This window comes from Sminthopsis crassicaudata, chromosome 2, assembly GCF_048593235.1.
Source record: "Sminthopsis crassicaudata isolate SCR6 chromosome 2, ASM4859323v1, whole genome shotgun sequence".
NCBI lineage: Eukaryota > Metazoa > Chordata > Mammalia > Dasyuromorphia > Dasyuridae > Sminthopsis > Sminthopsis crassicaudata.
In genome coordinates, this window is record NC_133618.1 from 254,304,326 (window position 1) to 254,325,057 (window position 20,732).

Here is a 20,732-nt window from a genome sequence, read left to right on the forward strand (position 1 = left end):
GAGTACATTCTCTGGCAAGAGCAGTCAGAGCAGGTTAACCTCATTTTGGTCTGTACAGTCAGCAGTCATTGCTAGGCCAAAAGAGAATTACACTATTACTAATTTAGTTCTGTGGAAGAAAGGCAAGTTCTAGAATGCATAAGGGAAAGCTCAGGTCTCTGAGCTTGACTGGGTTCTGGAATGTTGGAGTCTGGGCTCCAGGTTCTGTGCTGGGTCAAGATTCAGGGTTAAAGGTTCTGATCTTTTGGTTTTTTACTCTACTTTTTGGTTTGGGGGCTCCAAGGTCAGGGCTCTGGGAATTAGACTACAATATGGTTTTTGGACTACTTTAGACTCTGGGATTCTGGAGTTGTTTGAGGTAAGACCTTTTCTTCGAGGTGGGATCAGAATTCAGAAAGATGAATTGGAGGGTGAATTGGGTTCAAGGTGTTGAGCTCTAGGGGTTGGACTCTGAGCCTATCATTAAATAATCAAAGTGGTTTTCATAAATGACTTGATGGGACTGTGGGGTAGGGAAAGAGGGGCAGTAGCATTTGATTTATTCACATTTATGTAGCTTACATTTTACAAAGTGGTTTTCTCATCACAATTTTGTAGATAAGTATTACTCCATTTTGCAAATGAGAAATAATCTCTGAAAGAAAAAATAATCTGCCTAACTAATAAAATGAGATTTAAAGATTTAATGCCCATACCCCTGGGCATGATTATGTTTTTTTTTGTTTTTTGTTTTTTCCTTTCTGAGGAGATTTAAAGGCAAGTCTCCTGACTCTTAAGTCCAATGCTCATTTCAATAGCCAATTCAATTTGAGGGAATAGCACAAATAAATGATTCAAAAAGGCCAACTATAGCAACTTTCCTGGACTATGCTCACTGATCCCCCACATTACTTAATAAATCATCTCTTCTGACTGTGACATGGCATAGTGAAAAGAATGATGGATTTGAAGTCAAAAAACCTGGGTTCAAATTCTGTCTTTGTCACCTACTCCTTGTCTGCCATTGGCTAAGTCAATCCCCTTTTCTCTGCCTTGGTTTCCCTTTCAATAAAATAAATATTAGATCATTTCTAAGGTCATCTATGGGCATCTAGATGGCACAATGGATAGAGTGCCAGAGTTGGAGTCAGGAAGACCTGAGTTCAAATGTGACTTCAGGCACTTCCTAGCCTTGTGACCCTAGGTAAGTCACTTCATCCTGTTCGCTTTAATTTCCTCATCTGTAAAATGAGCTGGAGAAGGAAATGACAAATCACTCCACTATCTTTGCCAAGAAAATCCTAAATGGGGTCCCAAAAGTTAGATATGACTGAAACAACTGAAAACCAACAAGCAAGGTCACTTTTTTTCCCCCAAGGCAATTGGGGTTAAGTGACTTGCCCAGAGTCACACAGCCAGGAAGTAATTTGATTTGAATTCAGGTCCTCCTGACTTTAGGGCTGGTGTTCTATCCACTGTGTCACCTAGTTGCTCCAACAAGATCAGTTTTAACTTCAAAATCCTATGATTCTTTGGACTGGGGTCAAGTTCTAGCCCTGAAACATATTAATTTGGTGAGACTCAAGATTCAGTTTCCCCATATGTCAAAAGGCAATAATCATGACTACCCTGCAGACTTTCCAAAAGTATTGTGAAGATCAAATGAGATAAGAGATATAATGTGTTTTTCACACCTTCAGGCTATGTATAAATGTGAGCTATTATTATTGTCTCATTTGCATTCAAAAGGTCAGAGGAGAGTGAAAATCCTTGGAGCTGTTCTCTATCTCTGAAGAGAAATGAGACTTCATTTGAAAACACATTAGAGATTAGGACCCTAACATTAGGCTAATGGAAAACTGGCTTTCCTGAGCCTAGAAGGGAGAACTTTCCCCAAACTCCTCAAAACCCCCAGCTCCATCATAATGACACAGTTCCCTTTCTTTGTAACAAAGTCTCCAGTCATATTGTGATGCCAGAGAAACTGAGGCAAGATAGAGTTTAGAGAGTTTTTAATATTTTATTTGGATTTCTAAGAAGTAGAGATTTTCTGGGACCAAAAGGATCCATTTTTGGTCTCAAGGCTTAATCAGACATTTGTCTCAAAGAATCCAACCCGGAATGTGAGGTTCCCATGAAATCTATATACATCTGGCTCTAAGCTGGGGTACACAAAGGTAGGAGGGGTGGAGTCCAAACTCTGGTGAGCATGAATCTCCAAGAAGGGACCATCAATCTGGTTCTGACAGATTGGGAGTAGGACCATGAACTCTTACAAATTGGAAGGACTTAGGAGATGTCCAACTAGAGCCAGGAAGTCTGAAACTTAGAGATATAGAGGATGCCAATTAGGTATCTGAGATAGGACATTTGGAGTCTTTATCTTTTGTAATGTCAGATCTCCACAGCCCTAATTATCTCAGTCCTAATGGTCAGGAAAGGGGGAAGGGTTGCAACCAGGGGGATTGAGGTGGAACAATTCAAGGAACTGAGGCAGAACAATTTAGGGAAACTGAGGCAGGACCATTAGGGAAACTGAGGCAGGACAATCAGGGAAACTGAGGCAGGACAATTAAAGGGAACTGTGGCACAACAATATCTCTTACAACACTCAAGGCTAGCAAAATGCATTATGTACAGTGTCTGATCTCAGGCTCTTAACAATCTTATGAGGTAGATCCTGAGAGATAGAAACATCCCCACTTTACAGATGAGAAAATTGAGACTCAGACTTGCTCATGTTTATACAGCTAGGCAATGTCAAATGAGAGAAGCTTTTTTTCAAGTCCAGCCAAGCTACATCTCAAGGTACATCTGGAAAAAAGCAGGACATCTCTGCTGCAGCGAGGGCAATTTTCTGACCTAATGGAAAGCTCTGAGATTTTGAATGCTGAATTTAAAAACTAAAAACAAAACTGGGGCAAAGGCTTCCCAGGAAAAAGCCACTAGATGGAGCTATGGATAGAGCACTGGGCCTGGAGTCAAGAAGGCCTGACTTCATAATCCTGCATCAAACACTTATTAGCTGGGAGACTCTACAAGTTATTTCCCTTCTGCTTCAGCTTCCTAGCCTATAAAATTGAGATAATAAGATAAGATAATCCATGCAAAACACTTTGCAAACCATAAAGTACTATGTAAATGCCAACTATTATTATAGGCCCTAGGTCCCTTCAAGTTGTGTCCATCAAAGGCAGATATCTTTATTTAAGAGAGGGAGTAACTGTAATTGATTTAGTCCTATAAGAAAGGACCCAGAAGCCATATACTTCAGCTGCCTCATTTTATAAATGAAGAAATTGAGGTCCTAGGAAGTAAGTAATTTGTCCAGAGAGAAACAGGTGACCAAAGAACATCAAAGGCAGCATATGAACTTGTCTTTGAGGTTAGAGATAGCTTTTGTCACATTATACCTCAGTGTTGCCTCAACACAAGCAAACTAGACAGATACTACTGGGCTTCCTAAGACTTTTCCTCCAATCTCCAGGTTTTCAAAACAGCATGCATGTTCTGAACAATTCTGTATCCTGTCCAGCCCCCTCATGCATACAGGATAACTATAACAAAGTTGTTCTGTAAGCGTGGGGAAGCCAGACGGCTTCATCTCAGATTGTGATTGATGCTTCTCTTAAGTCCCATCCTTTTTGGTAGTCTCAAATCATTCTGCTCTTCCAAATTGAGCAGTAAACCTCTCCTTTCTCTAATAAAATTCCCTTACTTATTTGTTTTCTCAAAATTTAATGGAGACAGATATCATGAAGGTTTCAGACCTCCCCACATATATGCATATTCTTGGACATGCACATATGATCTCAAGAGTAGGAATTCTATAAGCCCAGTCTTTGACATTGCTGACCTCCCAAATGCCCAAGAGCCTCCCAGTGGCCTTCTATTGCCTCCAAGATCAAATACAAAATCCTCTACTGGGTATTCAAAATCCTTCATAACCTCATTGCCTCTGTCTCTTCCTGTTCCAGTTTTCTCACACCTCACTCCTCACCACATATCCTTTGATCGGGTGGCTCCTAGCTGTTCCTTCAACAAGACATTCCTTTTCTCTGCCCAGGGCAATTTCACTAGATGTGTCTAAAGCCTAGAATGTCCTCCTTCCTCATCTCTGCCCTTTGGCTTCCTTTAAATCCCAACTAAAACCCCATTTCCTATAGGAAACTTTTTTCCATCCTCTTAACTCTAGTGCCTTCTCTCTCTTTTTCCTACTTATATATTTATCTTATAAATGTATCTTATATATACTTATCCTCTATCTGTATATATGTGTGTGTGTGTGTGTATGTGTGTGTGTGTATCCTCTATTTCCTATTTGTTCTGCATGTACCTTATTGTCTCCTCTATTAGATTGTGAGCTCCTTGAAAGCAGAAACTGTCTTTTGCCTCTTTTGTATTCCAAATGCTTAGCATAGTGCCTGACACATAGTGAACACTGATATGGGGTTTGGCACCTAAAGTTGGGGTTCAGTCAAAAAGAATTCTCAATGGCCATTCTCTTTGGCAAAAGGAAAATTTACTTAGGGAAAAGATTGCAAACAAAATGAAGGGATACAATAAACACCAGGAATGATAAATATGAAATAGAGTGGGAGAGCATATGAAAGATCAGTTCCTCAGTGGAACTCATAATTACCCCATAGAAAGAAAGCACCCATATGGTTGGGGCATGTCCTTAGCTGGCAGGCAAAATCCTGAAAGGAACATAGCTCCTTAAAAGAGTTAGTTAGCTATAAGGAAGAGAAGTGATGTTGGGAAATATAGTGGAGTTAGGAAAGAGACCATTTGGCATGGGGGAAGGAGAAGGGGAAAGAAACCAGGCAGAGTGTCATGGTGAGCCAACCCAAAGGAAGGCAGAAGCAATGGGATGGCCCATTGGTGTATTTTATATGGAAAATTTAACCTCAGGTACATGACTGGGATTTCTGACAGAACATGACAAGGTAAGACTGCTCAAGACCTCTTTAGAGGGTAAGTCTCAGGAATTTGACATAACTTGAATTTTAGTTCCAGAGGGTGAGTCCTCCCCAAAGGATGAGACCATAGAATTAAACTGATCTCTATCAGAGCCTTCTACCTGCTCGGGATAAGTTTTTTAGTTTCTCTTTTCACTATTTCACTATTTTAGGACCTCATCAAAATTCTGTTAACTGATTGGCACACTGATGATAAAATATTGAGACGACAGTTTTATGATGACTTCCCTTTCAGAGATATGAGGATAAATGCCTTCTCTTAGACTATTTAATTTTGTGAGAGACATCTGATCTGAGCCTTACAATAACCCTGTGAGGTAGATACTAAAGGTAGAATTATCCTCATTTTACAGAGGAGAAAACTAAAGTCAAAGAGGGTAAGTGACTTGTGCATGTTTGCACAACTTATCAATGTCAAATGAGAAAATCTTCAACTGTCCTGAGACAAATGTTAATATATATATATATGCATGTTGGGAACAGGCATAGAAGACAAAATATCTCTCCAGAAGCAATAGAGGATTTTATTGCCCAGACATTGATTTTCTCCATAAAGTCTCTAATTGTGAAACATTGGCTCAAGACTGAGCTTCAAATCTACTCTTTTTTTTTAGTACTAATCCCCTATCCTTTTACTGTATTTGTCAGCTTTCCCTTGTCTTCTCTGTCAATACGTGATAGATACCAATTAATCATATTATGTTTGAGCTGGAAGAAATCTTGGAAAGCATCTAGTTCAGTCTGTCCATTTTCCAGATGGAAGCTGGGACCCAGAGAGGAAAAAATCAATTGCTCATAGTAACACAGATACCAAACAACAGGAGAAAGATTGGAAGGTAGGTCTTCTGACATGGATTTTAATACTATTTTCTCTATGCCATATAATATACTCATCTGACCACAGAAAGGCCTACTTAGGGATGTTTGCCCTAGTTTTCATACATTTGTACATAAGCACAGTGGTCTCAGGCTGAAATATTAAAAGCAATATCAATCTCCACACATTCTTGTCAAGGTGATGTTTGCAAGGACCACCAGAATTGAAGAAGAATTGGAAGCAAGATTGGAGACAAATATTGACAGAAAGAAAAGGCAGAGGCAGTTGTAGAAACAGTCAGGGATTATAGTATTTGTGTTCAATAGAGACAGACAAAAAGAGAAAGACGGAGACAAAGAAAAGAGAAATACATTTATAAATAACAACATTAAGAGCTTACTATATGACAAGCACTGTATTAGAAATAAAAAAAAAAAAAAAAAAAAAACCCAGTACTTGAACTCAGGAAGCTTATATTCTAATACTGGAGAACAATGTATAAAGGAGTGAAAGAAAAAGGGGTAAATGGTACCAGTTCAGTGTGTGACATGGATTTGATCGGAAAATGGCTTGGAGAGATCTGGATCAAGGCAAGATAAGATGAAAATTTATCTAGAGTCATCCAATGCTGGAACTTTGTCTTGCCAGAAATCAGCTGGAATCAGGATCACTAAACGTCGTTATTCTTGATCTTTTACGGTCAAGGTCAGGGGGATTAGGCCTAGCAACCTCTCACACACCTTCCTCCCTCAAACACTAAGAGAGACTGAGTCCGAGTCTGCATCTCAATTCCTCTTCCTCCTCCTAGTCCTCCCACACCACTTCTCCCTCTTTGTCCCACCAATCAAGTCTGCACAGAACAGCTGGGGAGGGTCAAACAAGTTAATAGGGAACTGTCCAATTGGCAATTAGTCTCACATGCTTCATTATCCAAGGGCATTGCTCAGTTCTAGCCCTTTACAATCCAAGGCAGGAGATTTCATAAAACCAGAGATTTAGAGATGGAAAAGATGTGGAAGATCAATGAATTCAACCCCTCATTTTACAGATAAGGAAATGCTGGGGCATCTAGGTGGCGCAGTGGGTAGAGCACCAGCTCCGAATTCAGGAGGACCCAAGTTCAAATCTGGTCTCAGACACTTAACACTTCCTAGCTGTGTGACCCTGGGCAAGTCACTTAACCCCAGCCTCAAAAAAAAAAAAAAAAAAAAAGAAAAAAAAAAGTGATGCAACAAGTAGTTAAGCAATTTGCCCAAAGACATAGAGTTAGTAAGTGTCTAAAAGTTTGAGCCTAAGTTTTTCTGACTCCTTGTCCAGGGCCATATCCTCTAAATCAAAATGACTCACCTCAGGCACTTGACAATTACTTGCTATGCGACCTTCTGCAAGTCACTTAACTCTAAAAAACAAAAACAAAGCTCCTAAACTCCTTTGACAAAACTACTCTATATGTGTTTTGGGACTCTTTTCTTATGAAAATCATTTCAAGAATAACTCTAGAGAAAGAACTTCAAAGGAGGGAAATCTTCAAAGGGAACAAAAAAGGGGGTGGGCAGCAGCTTCAAAATCAAGTTAACAAGTATTTATTCAGCATCATTATATTCAAGAAACTAGAAATAAATAACTGCTGACATTTATGTAACTTCACATACATTTTACTATGACAACCACCCTCTAGAGAAAATAAAATTACTGTTATGATGAAGTAGAAAAACAGATGTGAAGTCAAAGGACCTGGGTTCAAATTTCAGCTATCTTGTTTTCTACTTGTAGTATCTTGAGCAAGTAATTTCATCTGTCTAAGACTCAGTTTCTGTATCTGAAAAATGAGAGGGTTGAATAAGATGATCCCTAAGGTCCCTTTCACCTATTAAATTCTAATACTAATAGTAACCCCATTTTACAAAAGATAAAACTGAGGTTTAGAAAGATGATCAGACAGCTAGAGCATATCAGATCCAAGATCACAATTGAGATTTCCTAATCCCATGCCCCACGATTTTTTTTGCCAGATCAAGCTGCCCAGAAGGCTTTGTTTACTAGTTAATACTGATCTAGCTCTGAGCCATATTATAGAGCGATCAGAAGCCTAAAAATTTCATGGAAAGATTATAAGTATAGCTACTGCCAAGAAGTTCCTACAGGCTGTTTGCAAGGCAAAGGGAAAGATGCATAGTTAAAGCATTGCTCAAGTATAGATTAAAGATCAAATAGGTCTTTTGGGATAGAGAATGGCTGGTAAAGAAGGTTCCTTGGAGTTGTGATTAATCCCCCAAGTTCCCTGCATCTCCCTTTATGTAGTTTGTAGCATCTGAGGGTCCTACTATCTCCCTAATTTGAATACCTAAAGTCATATCTTCAAATAGTGCCCCAAATTAGCATACCAGCTAAGGGATACAAGCACTGGAGAAGGAAGGTAGTGTAAGTAGCTGAAATCACAGAGCATAGTTGATAGGATCACACCGCAGCCAGGGATTAAAAATAAATGCCTAGTGTGAAAACAACTTCCAAAAAATTCCCCACCAGGCAGCTGGCTGAGCCTGAAATTTAATATCTCTACTCCCCTTACAGTTAGGCTGGGATTTTCATAGAGCCAGGAAAGCTGTTACTGGAAATATAGGCAGGGATTGAAGAGATTTAGGCAGGACTGGCTCAATGCACAATAACTAAGCTATTTTGTCCAAGTGTCCTTCGACCCCACCTTTCCTAACCCTCTCACCAAGTACCTTGGAAACTCATTCTGTTCTCCTCTCTAGCTAAAGGCCTCTCTCCCAACTAACTCAGTTAGACTCTTAGGCAATTTCCTTGTTCCTTCTCCCCACTCCCCCAGTCCCCATTTAATCCTACAGCCAGCTGTGACAAAACAACTGGATCTGCTCCATTGCAGCCCTCTAAGAGTTAAATAGCTCAATTCTTCCAGATAGATTCGATTCCACAGAGATAAGAAAGAGTCCATCACAGTTGGTAAAATTTCAAGGCCAATGATTGATTGGCCAATAAGAAGGCTACTTGGAAGCAGGTGATCCATCCAGTGCTCTTATAGACATTATGTAGATATAATCTGTAAGTGGCTGTATAGTGTTCTGACTGCCCAATGAACCCTCCCTTGGTATCCCTAACCATAATCTTTCCTGCTGGCAATACTAGGCAGAGAACTGAAACCTGCCTCACTTTCCATTGTTCTCATTTTTCTTTGTGGCACCATTGTCCAACCTCCTGGGCTTGAAACCTCAGTATCTCTGACTTTTCATTCCTCTTCATCCCTCCCCCACATCCATTTATTTGCCAAGTCTATCTCACCAAAATTTTTCCCATCTGGCTCCTTCTCTCTGCTCCATCTAGTCGAAGTCTTCATCATTTTTTGCCTGAAACACTGTTAAAAAAAAAAAAAAAAAAAAAAAAAAAAAAAACCCTCTAGCTAGTCTCACTGTCTATAATGTCACATAGTTTTAAGACATCTAGCCCTATAAAAATAGAGTCCTGGAAAGGAGACATCTCAGATCATGAGAAAGATCTGAGGTCTGTTTCATTAAAGGAGACCATGGACCTTTTAATAAAGTGCCATTGACTCAGAGTTCTGAATCTGTCTGTTTTGATGTATTTGGAGTAATTTTAATCCCCACACCATCTAACTGCTCTGTATTTACATGGTACAGTATGTATTTTATTGTTACATTATTTTGTTACATGTTATTCTTCTCTCCCATTCCTAAGTATAAAGACAAGCTGCTTGTGGACAGGGAATATTTAGTTTTGGTCTTTGTATCCTGCAATTGACACAGTTTCTAGCGTATAACAGTTGCTTTGTAAATGTTTATTGTATTAAAGTAAATTTTAATCCCCTATCCTTAGATCTTCAGTGACTTCCTATTGCTTAAAAGAAAAACAGCCTAGCATTCAAGATCTCCCCTGATCAGATCCCAATCTACCTTTCTATCCTTATTTCATTTGATAGTTCCTTTTGTATTCTATATTCCAGATAAACTGTATTGCCAGCTTTTCCTAATAATGGTGTACATTCACACTGACCTGGCATATACTTCCTCTTTACTTGTACCCATTGAAATCCTCTTTCTTCCAATCCTAACTCAGATAGTTTTCCTTGATCTCTCTCCTAAAATTTTCCCAGGGCACTTGGCTCTTTCCTTCAAACTGCCACCTCCAACCTTATATCAAACTTAAGATTATAGAATTAGAGCTAAAAGGGAACTCATATAATCCAGCCTTTTATAGATAAAGATATTGAGGTCTTTTTTTTAAAGGTAGATTTATAGATAAATAGGTTGAGGTCATTAATTAATTAATCAAGATCAAATACTGAAATCAAAGCTTAAATATTTTGGTCACATAATGAGAAGATGAAATTCACTAGAAAAGAACCTGATGTTGGGAAAGATGGAAGACAAAAGGAAAGGAGGATGAGATGTTATGGAAATAATGTTCCATAATGTTATGGAAATAATGAACATGAGCTTGTTTAAACTCAAGAGATAGAGGAAGAGAGAAGGACCTGGTGTGCTCTGGTCCATGGGGTTAAGAAGAGTCAGGCATAACTAAACCACTTATTAACATGACTCAACAACAACAACAACAACAACAAAAACACTAAATAATTGATCCAAAATCACAAATAAATATCAGAGGCAGTATTTGATATAGTATCCTTTCATTTCAGAACCAGCTCTCTTTCCACATACCACAATGCCAGCTTTTATTCTATGTCTTCTCTTTCAAGTTGAATTCCCAAGTAATTATATTGTTTTTTTTCTATTTCTATCATTAAATGCTAACACAAAGCTTTGCATATACTTAATAAATGTTTTTTTGGGTAAAAGAATGAATAAATGAAGCCATTTTTTTACATGGACCTACAGAATTAATAAGGTAGTATCTCAGTTTCCTACCATTTACATTATCATCCAGGTCCCACTGCTCTATTACATTGTCATTACAGACACATCAAAACATTGCAAATCTAGGTTGGCAAACAATTCTTTGACTCCTAAATACTCTTTCTGTAAGCCTAGGCAACTTTGAAGAATTAGAAACTCAACCTTTCTCAGAGGAAAAAAAAAAAGCCCAGACAGTTTCTTCTTCACCTGGGCTGGTGTTATTGTGTCTATAGGAAGATCCAACTAAAATTAAATGTAATCAAGCAATATCTGCCAAGCCTGGAAATAAACACAGTCTCCCATTGGTTGCCAATGATGTCTTCTCTCTATTGATAAGACCCAGAAAATGTATTACTGTCAACCTTCACATCAGCCTGTGCCTCTCATTTCTTATCAGTAACCTCGGACAGGTTATCTCAGGAGCTGCTGCTTGACCTCTTGGTTAAAAATAAAGGGTGAGGACCTGGGACCCAAATTCAATTATTTACCCTGTTGCTAGAGGTTGAGGATCATTGAGACATATATCAGATCTTAGATCCAAAGAGAGTCCTGAAGAAGCCCCAGAAAAGACATGGAGAACAACAGAGCTTTAATAGTTAATTCATTGGGAAGATGGCCGCTCCACAATTGGCCCACAGATATAAAAATATCCAAGGTTCTGAAGGACTATGGGATTGTTTCCTGTCTGAGAAATGACCTTAAAATATATCTTTATATGATATGTGATCTATATGATTGCTAATCCTTGCAATTCTTTCTTGCTTACAGAGCACCCACCCACCCACCATGTATTTCTGTGTTGTCTTATCTCTCCTTTTAGAGTACAAACTCCACACAGATGGGAAACACATCTGACTTACTCCTTATCTCTCCAGAGGATGGTCTAACAAAGGGCTGAGATTAGTGACTTCCTCAGGGAAAATGAAGTTTATTTTATTTCCAACCATTATATATCACAGGTTGCTGGTCTAATGCAAACTAGATGTTCTATAATGTTAGTTGTTGTTATCATTGCTAATTTACAGAGAGAAGTTGCATGCTTGACGCTATGCCAAAGTCTCTCTTCAGATTCTGTAGTCTGTATTAACTTCCCACCTTTTAGAAGTCTTTCTTCATCCTCCTTAGTGATTATCACTTGAAATTTATCACCAATTACAAAGTTGTTAGAATGTTGTCTCCCCCACCTTAGACTGTGAGTTCTATAAGGCCAATGCCTATCTTTTGCCCTTTTTTTTTTTTTTTAATTCTCAGCACTTAGCACACTATCAGGCATATAGTAGGCATTTAATAAATGCTTATAGACCAATTTTGACACCATTGCTGTAAATTTCTTTCTTGCCCTCTGCCTACCTTCTTGAATTTGATTGACTCTGTCCTTGTATAGAACCCTATTTAGTCTCTCAAGAAATACTTAGGAACCACATTCTCCCCACCCCAAGTTATATTTGAAGACCCTATTAATTTCCCCTACAGCTCCAACACAATTTTCTTCCTTCCCTTTTTTTAAACCAGACCTGTGAATTTTTGGTTAAGAAAGTTTCTACAGATGAGCTTCTTCTAGCAATGCAAATAAGCATCACCTATAAAACAAGCAATAAAAAGTTAAATGGCTTGTCCAAAGTCATGCAGTCAGTATGCAGCCGGGAGGAGACTTGAACCTAGATTTTCCTGACTTCAAAGCCAGCTCACTTCTATTACAGTGGTTCTCAATTTTTTTTTTTTTTTAAATCTCAGGACCACTTTATAGTTTTGGCAATTATTAAGAATTCCAAAGCTTTTTGGACAGACAGTAAAGCTTAGATCCATGCTATATATATATATATCAATATTTGCCATATAAGAAATGAAAATGATAATTTTCTAAAATATGGATTTATTCATTTAAATAACATTACTAAACTTGTATATATCATTATGAAAAGTATGAAAAAACTACATTTTCTAAAACAAAAAAATAGTAAGAAAAAGTAGTATTATTTTATATATTTTTGAAAATTAATGTCTAGTTCAATAGAAGACAGCTAAATTCTTATATCTGCATCTGCATTCAAATTGTTAGGACATATTTTAGCTGATGTATATAAAGATCTGACCTCAAACAGTCATGTAGTTGGAAAAAAGAAGAAATATTTTAATAAATAAATAATATCCTTAGTATTATTATGAAAATAGATTTGACCTCCTGGATTATTTGAAAGGATCTCAAGGATTCCCAAGGTCTGCAGACAGTAATTTGAGAACCTCTGCATAATAACATGCTGCCTCTTACATTCTCTTTGTTGTTATTGTTGTTCAGTCACTTCTAATTCTTTGTGAACCCATGGACCATACAAACATGGTTCATGGGGTTTTCTTGGCAAGGACACAAGTAGTTTTCCATTTCTTTATTCAGTGGATTAAACAAAAAAGTTAGATGATTTGTCCAGGGTCACACAATTAATAAGTGTCTGAGGATAAATTTGAACTCAGGTCCTCCTGATACCAAACCCAATATTCTATCCACTAAGCTAGTGGTCCTCAAACTTTTTAAATAGGGAGCCAGTTCACTGTCCTTCAGACTGTTGGAGGGCCAGAGAATAGGAAAAACAAAAATTCACACTCTGTCTCCGCCCCTCAGCCCATTGGCCATAACCCAGCAGGCGGCATAAACATCCTCAGAGAGCCTCATCTGGCCCTCAGGCCGTAGTTTGAGAACCCCTGCACTAAGCCGTCTAACTTCCTCTTTCCATTCCTTTTACCCCTTCTTAAATCTGAAGACCTGAACTACAAGGTCTATTGGAATAGTCAATAATTTTGTTCCATTGTACCCTTCTAAATAATTTCCCTAATGGATATTTTTTAGGTATCTGTAAACAGCCAAAGGCCAGGGAAGTTGATGAGGGAAACCTCTTTTGTTCCTTTTCCAATGTTTTGAAGTATGACTGTACATGTGAAATGAAGCAAAGAGATGAGGGGTGATGCAATAGCTCAGACCAGATCCTTTTCCCCAAAGGGGAAAGGGGGAAGAGAGGAGGACTTAAAGACAAAAATAGCTATTGCTGATCAATTCCTAGGTGTGACTATTCTCAATGGAATTGTGCCAATTCATGTGAATACCCTTGTCTAGCTTCTTTCTGATTGGTCAATTCAAAGCTACCTGGGATAGACTTCATGGTACAGGATACTGATTCCCTTTGTTTATTTCTCTGCCTAAAACCATGTAAATTCTAATGTTCAATGATCATTTGGGTCACTCTATGATCCCAACAGAACTGGCTCATTCCTGCTTGGATTCCTACATGGCATGCTTAATCAGAACAAACAAAGGTTGCATAATTGCTATGGTACAAATGAATTTATTTTGCTATATTCTTTATTCTGCTATCAACAAATTAATGCCAAGGTAACTTCTCTGGAAGTATGAAATAGTCCCATTCCCTACTAGTTCCAAATCTGACTGAAATATGAGATAATTTGATTACTAGGGATTATGAAATTTATAATAGCTAATATTTGTATAGTACTTTAAGATTGGTAAAGTATTTTTCATTTATTATCTCATTTGCTGCTCAGAAAAATCCTATGAGAAAAGTACCCATATTACATAAGATGAATCTAAGGCTGAGAGTTTTGCCCAGTCACACAGCTAGTAAGTATCTGAGAAAGAATTAAAAATCACTTTTTAAAATTTAAAATCATATTTATTTTAAACTCCAAGGTTAGCACTCTTCACTATACTACCTAGCTATCACAAGGCCACAATAATTCACAGTTGTGAAAGAGAACAATGGATTTGGAGGTCTGAATTTTTATAGTTTACTTTTTTCTATAATTACAATACACAGATCATAACTTGACTCTCTATTTCAATTGGCCTGTGTAGAGGCAAGTCAGTGCCCAAACAGAAAAAGAAAAAAATCTCATCTATGATTATAAACAATAGAGTAGCAAATATACCTAAAAGCCTTTATAAGCACCATTCCCATTAACTATCCTTAACCAGTAGGATAACCTAAGGGAAAATTTTCTCTAGGAAAAATCTCACTACTAGAGCTTCACTTCACTAAAAGTCTGAAACCAGTTGCCATGGTGAGGCCTGGAGGCATTGAGCACCAACCAGGCATCCTAACCACCTGCTTCCCACTGTGATTAACCTCTCCTAATTCACTCCAAAGATCCCAGACCCTTGAAAACCAGGTTCACCTGCATCATGATACTTCAGGAAACAGTGAGAAAGGGTTTTCACGGTCTCTAAAAATAGGGCTTTTGATTCTCTGCCTCAGAGGAACAAAATAGCATCTGTGTAATTATCACCTTCTGAGCTAAGGGAGAACCTAGAGGTCCTCAGAGAACAATGACTCCCCAAATGGAAAGGTTTTCTAGGCCTGTAAAGGAGAATGGGTTAAGGTTAAGTATGCAGTGGACTGACCAAACCTTTATCAATTCCTCAGAGATACTAAAGGATAAGAAAGCAAATGTGACAAGAGCAAGACACAGATAACACTGACAAGCCCTGAAAATGAGAAAATGCTCAAATAACAAACAGATAGGCTACATTCAAGGACAGCTGGATAACTCAGTGGATGGAGTGCTGGACCTGAAGTCAGAAAGGCTCATCTTCATGAGTTTAAATCCAGCCTCAGACATTTACTAACTGTGTGACTCTGGGAAAATCAGTCATTCTTACTTGCCTCAGTTTCCTCATCTTTAAAATGAGCTGGAGAAAGAAATGGCAAATTATTCCAGTATCTCTGCTAAGAAAACCCTAAATGAAGTCATAAAGAATTCGACACAACTGAAGGCTGAGACCCCGTCTTCCCAGAAATCAGCTGGAGTTAGGATAATCAAAAGTCTTTATTCTTGGTCTTTTGCTGTTGTGGTCAGGGAATTAGATCTAGCAATCTCCAGATCTCCTTCTACTCTCTCCACCTCCAGGAGAATGCCTCAATTTCCTCTTCCTACTCCACCCACTCATGTCACTTCCCCTTCTTTGCCCACACCTACCAATCCAGCCAGCACAGAATAGTTGGGGAGGGTCATCCTTCAAACATGTTAATAGTGAATTGTCCAATTGGCAATTAGTCTCACATGCTCCATTATCCAAGTGCATTTGCTCAGTTCTAGCCCTTTACAACTGAACAACAGGCTACATCAAAGTTTATCAACTCTTTGCTTCCATACTCTCTCTCACCCTACATATCCAAGTCTTGTTCTCTACATCACCACAAAATCTTATCCTGTTCCTCTTCTTAAAACTTCTTAAAAATTTAGCCACCACTCTAGTTCTAGAGTTCCAGGTCCTTGTCATATATTGCAGTAGCCTTCCATTTTTTCTCAGTAGAGAGGTTGAAATGGAACTTGTATTCTGACTCCTTGTTGTATGTGATCTAGCCCTTTGCTAGAAAAACCAGTGATTCCTGGTTAGTCCTTTGTTCCATATGGTTGGGAAGTTACATTGAAAATGATTATTGACTCTAACAAGAAAAGCCATCCAATCTGCAGATTATATAAAGAGTACTGTCTTTTTGGGCTTGCCTAAGAGAACCTAAAATGGGATCTCAAGTCCCTGATGGTCACTTCTGTTTTGGTTTCTTACCCTGAATATGTGAATGAACATTGATCCTCAAAGGTGAATGTTTCAAGTTTTGATGACCATTTCATGAATTCAAGAATCCCTTAGTACCTAGATCAGTATTGAAGCCCTAAAGAGAGGTGCTTTCTTATAGGCATGCTGTTTCTTAGGGAGGAAAATGACCATCATCAGCTACAGCTGGAAAAAAACACTAAAAAATCAAAAGCCATGTCCTGATTAACTAGAAAACCTGGCCGAATTTTTTTCTTTTAAAAAATTTTATTTTACAAAAATTTACTCCTCTACTGTTCTCTAAATTCAACAACAAAAAGAAAAGAAAAAGGACACTTTCATAATAAATATGCATAATCCATCACATCTTTGGAAGAAGGTATCATATTTCATCTTCAGTCCTCTGGAATTATAAGCTACTCTTGCATTGACAAAATTCTAAAGTATTTCATAGTTATTTTTCATTATAATGTTGTCATCATTGTATGAATTCTTCTCCTAGTTCTGCAAGGTTCATTCCGCATGATTTCAGAGAACGCTTCCTAGTTTCCTTTGAAACTGTTCATTATATTCTAGTACAGTAATTTTACATTACATTCATATGCCATAATTTGTTTAGCCATCCTCTAATATGTAGGGGAATTTCCAGTTTGGGGTTGACATGAAAAGAAATTGATATAAGTATTGTACACATGGGTACTTTTCTTCTTTGACCTCTAGAGTGTAAATATAGTAATGGTATTGGTATCTTTAGATAAAAAGAGTATGCACAGGTTAGTGACTTTGGGGTTATTGTCATTTTTGATCTATGTCCAACTCTTCATAACCTCATTTGGGATTTTCTATTAGAGTAGTTTTTGCATTTCTTTCTTTAGTTCATTTTACAGATGAAAAATTGAGGCAAACAGGATTAAGTGACTTGCCCAGAATCACTAGTAAACATCTGAGGCTATATTTGAACCCAGGAAGAGGAATCTTCCTGATTCCTGATTTTCTTGGTTGGACTCATAACTTATGAGTATATTTTAGAAGGTAGAGCCTCAAAAATTTATATGTACTACAGTTATTTTTAATGGAAATTCTTATTCTAGATTTTCTGTCTAGTTTTGTTGCTAACATCCTGGCATGCTGATGATTTATGTGGTTTTATTTTATATCTTGTAACTTGGACAAATTAATAGTTTCAATTAATTTTACTTGACTATTAAGAAAATATTTATATATTTGCTTTTTTCTGATCCTATTGAAAAAAATATTTTTATCCATTACATGTAATGGAGTTATGAATGAATCCTAAGTGATGTGGTTTATGATGTGGGATTTGGCACCAAATGATGTGGTTCAAGGCCCAAAATGATGTAGGTGATATAGATATCAGATGATGGCAAGCACCAAAAGCTAGAGTTTGGTCATGTGAAGAATTCACAATAGCCATTCTCTTTGACAAAAGGTAGATTTAGTTAGAGAAATAAATTACAAAAAAAAGTAACGGATGCAATAGACACTGGGAATGGTAAATATGAAATACAGTTGGGAGAGCATTTGAAAGACAAGTTCCTAAAATAAACATAGCACCCTAAAAGAGTTAATTAGCTATGAGGAGGAGAAGTAGGGTTGGGAAGTATAGTGGAGTTAGGAGAGATATCACATGGCATGGGGGAAAGGAAAGGGGAAAGACACTACAAAGGAGAGTGCCATGGCAACTGACCCAAAGGAAGGCAGCAGTCATGGGATGGCCCATAAGTATATTTTATAGGGAAAATTTAACCTCAGAGACATGACTTGGATTTCTAATAGGGCATGGCAAGATGAGACTGCTGGAGCCTTCTACAGAGGGTGGGTCTCAGGAGTTTCACTTAACTTGGATTTTAGGTTGGCCACTCTCCCCAGAGTGAGGGACCATGGAGCTAAACTGATCTCTAACAGATTCTTCCCCCTTCTTGTCTCAGGGATCAATTCTTTTCTCTCTGTTAAAAATACCATTCAAGACCTCATCACTAAGTGTAGGTAGGTACATGTCAAGGCAACTCACATATCTATCCTCATGAAGATCAATAAAAGATCAGGTGTCAGGGTGAGTGAAGAATGACACTCTGCTGTTAGCATAGGCTTGCCTCTTAGTAGGCAGAGGATCTCAGCTGGCCAAAGCAATCTGCTGTTGGCCTGGGCTGGGTAAGTTGTTCTTCTACTGAGCAACTGTTAGTGGACTGAACTGAACAAATCACTCAACCATAGATCAGAGGTTTTCTGAGCTGGACCAGGCAGATCACTCAGCCATTGGGCTTTTCAGTCCTCAGCATCTCTTTTAGATAGATCAATTGTTTAGAGTCCTTGGACTTGTTTTTTGAAGAGCAACTTTGATGTAATACTCCAGCCTCTGATTTAGCTAGATGTTTTAGAGCTCTTTCTGACAATGTTATTGACTCTTAGACCAGGACCAATAGAAGCAGGGATATACAAGAACCAGCTCTTTCAGTGTGGATGCTATGAGCATCAGCTTGATTTTTGTTGGTGCTGATATAGACTTTAAAAAGTGGTGGCAAAAATTTTAATAAGGGAAATTAAATTTGAAAGTATGTCAAGAATACTATGTTTTCTGGAAAGCCAAATGTTAAACATTTATTAGTATACTTATGAGCAGAAGCTTTCCTCTGACTATTTTGAGGTTTGCTACTAGCAGAAGATGGCTTAGCTTCTCTTGTCCAATCCTTCTGTCTCAGATCAAGGTTCTCTCAGTGAGTGCTAGTGATATAGTCACCATAAACACATAATTATATTTCCTAGATTCCTGTTGGATCTTCTGCAAATGAGTAGCTAAGACAAAGCTAGGGAGAAATTTGTGCATTGAGGCAATCATTGTTTTTGTTTTTGTTTTTGATTTTTTTGGGGGGGAGGTTATCTTTATCTAAATCATTGACCATTCAACATTCAGCCTCTAAGATGTGGAATGCTTCCTTTACCCAGAAGAAACTTCTCCCTCTTTATATTTCAAAGTCCTTGTTATTCATCCCTTCCAACCTTCAGTTTTGCTAATGATCAAAAGCCCTTCATAACCTAGCCCTTCCTACCTTTCTACTTTTCTTATAACTCACACCCCAACAAACACCCTATGAGCCAGTGACATAGATGTCTTTTCTATTCATGAAATAGGATTGAGTATTTTCTCTGTTCCCTATGCCTGAAATATCCTCTTCAACTACAAAAGTGGCATTCCTAAAGCAAATGTCTGTTTGATGAATCCTCTCATCAAAAATGTCCAGCTGTTCTTTATTGCTTCTAGGATCAAATACAGACTCTTATTTATGACATTTAAAATCCTTCACAATCTAGCTCTGACTTACCTTCATTCTATATTAATTTCCTTCATGCTCTCTAAATTCTAAGATGGGCAACTGGAATTCATCTACTTCTTGTCACTCACCTTTGGAATTCCATCTCCCATTTTGTTGCCTTTTGATATACTGGGATAGTCTATTCACCATGCCTGAAATGCTTGCTTTCCTCACTGTCACCTTTTGGAATTCCTAGCTTCTATGCAAATTCAACTAGATTGTTTCCACCTACATGAAGTCTTTCCTAATCCATCCCTTCCTCCCCCCAACTCCAGTGCTAATGTTTTCCACTATCCCCAAATCATCTCATATTTACTTGGCATACATTTTTGGCTTGAACCAAATAAACTACATCTTTGGATGCTGAAAGAATTGGCAGATGTAATTGCAGAGCCATTGTCAGTGATATTTAAAAGATTATGGGAAATGGGAGAGGTGCCATAAGATGGAAGGAGGACCAAGTTCCTCATATTTTAGAAAAGAGAAGATAACAGTCTGCAAACTATAGGTCAGTGAGCTTGACTTTGATTCTTAAGAAAACTCCAGAAAGAATCTTTAAGAAGATAGTTAATATCTAGAAAGGGTAATAGCCACTACAAAGAGCTTCCTCAAAAACAATTCTAGATTAACCTTATTTCATTTTTGGACAAGATTATTAAAGTAGATGAAGAGAATGATGTCAAAATGACGTGAGTGATGTAGACACCAGATGATGGGAGGCACCAAAAGTTGGGATTCAGTATGTGAAGAATTCACAATGGCCATTTTCTTTGACAAATGATATACTTAACTAGGGTAAAGGTTACAGACAAAAATGAAAAAGTACAATAGTCACCAGGAATGGTAACTATGAAGTAAAATGGGAGAGCATAGAAAGATAAGTAACTTAGTGGAACTCCCAATTACCCAGTAGAAAGGGAGCACCCCATGAAGTTAGGGTATGCCCTTAGCTGACAGGCTAAATCCTGAAAGGGACTTAGCACTCTAAAAGAGTTAGTTAGCTGTGAGGAGGAAAAGTGGAACTGGGAAGCACAGTGGAGGTAGGAGAGAGAGACCACCTGGCAAGGGCTAAGGAAAAGGGAAGAGGCAGAGTGCAAGGATGGACTGACCTAAAGAAAAGCAGCAGCACTGGGATGGTTCATATGTAGATTTTATAAGGAAAATTTA

The 20,732-nt window shown here is 38.0% G+C and overlaps 1 protein-coding gene across 1 annotated transcript in view; it reads right to left on the reverse strand.

The window, feature by feature from the left end:
* Nucleotides 1–16,268, reverse strand: part of EEF1A2 (eukaryotic translation elongation factor 1 alpha 2) — a 48,353-nt gene extending 32,085 nt beyond the window's left edge. Inside the window, exon 1 of the mRNA XM_074288851.1 lies at nucleotides 16,246–16,268. The gene's annotated coding sequence lies outside the window, so the exon portion shown is untranslated. The remainder of the gene's footprint in view (nucleotides 1–16,245) is intronic.
* Nucleotides 16,269–20,732: the final 4,464 nt, after the last annotated feature.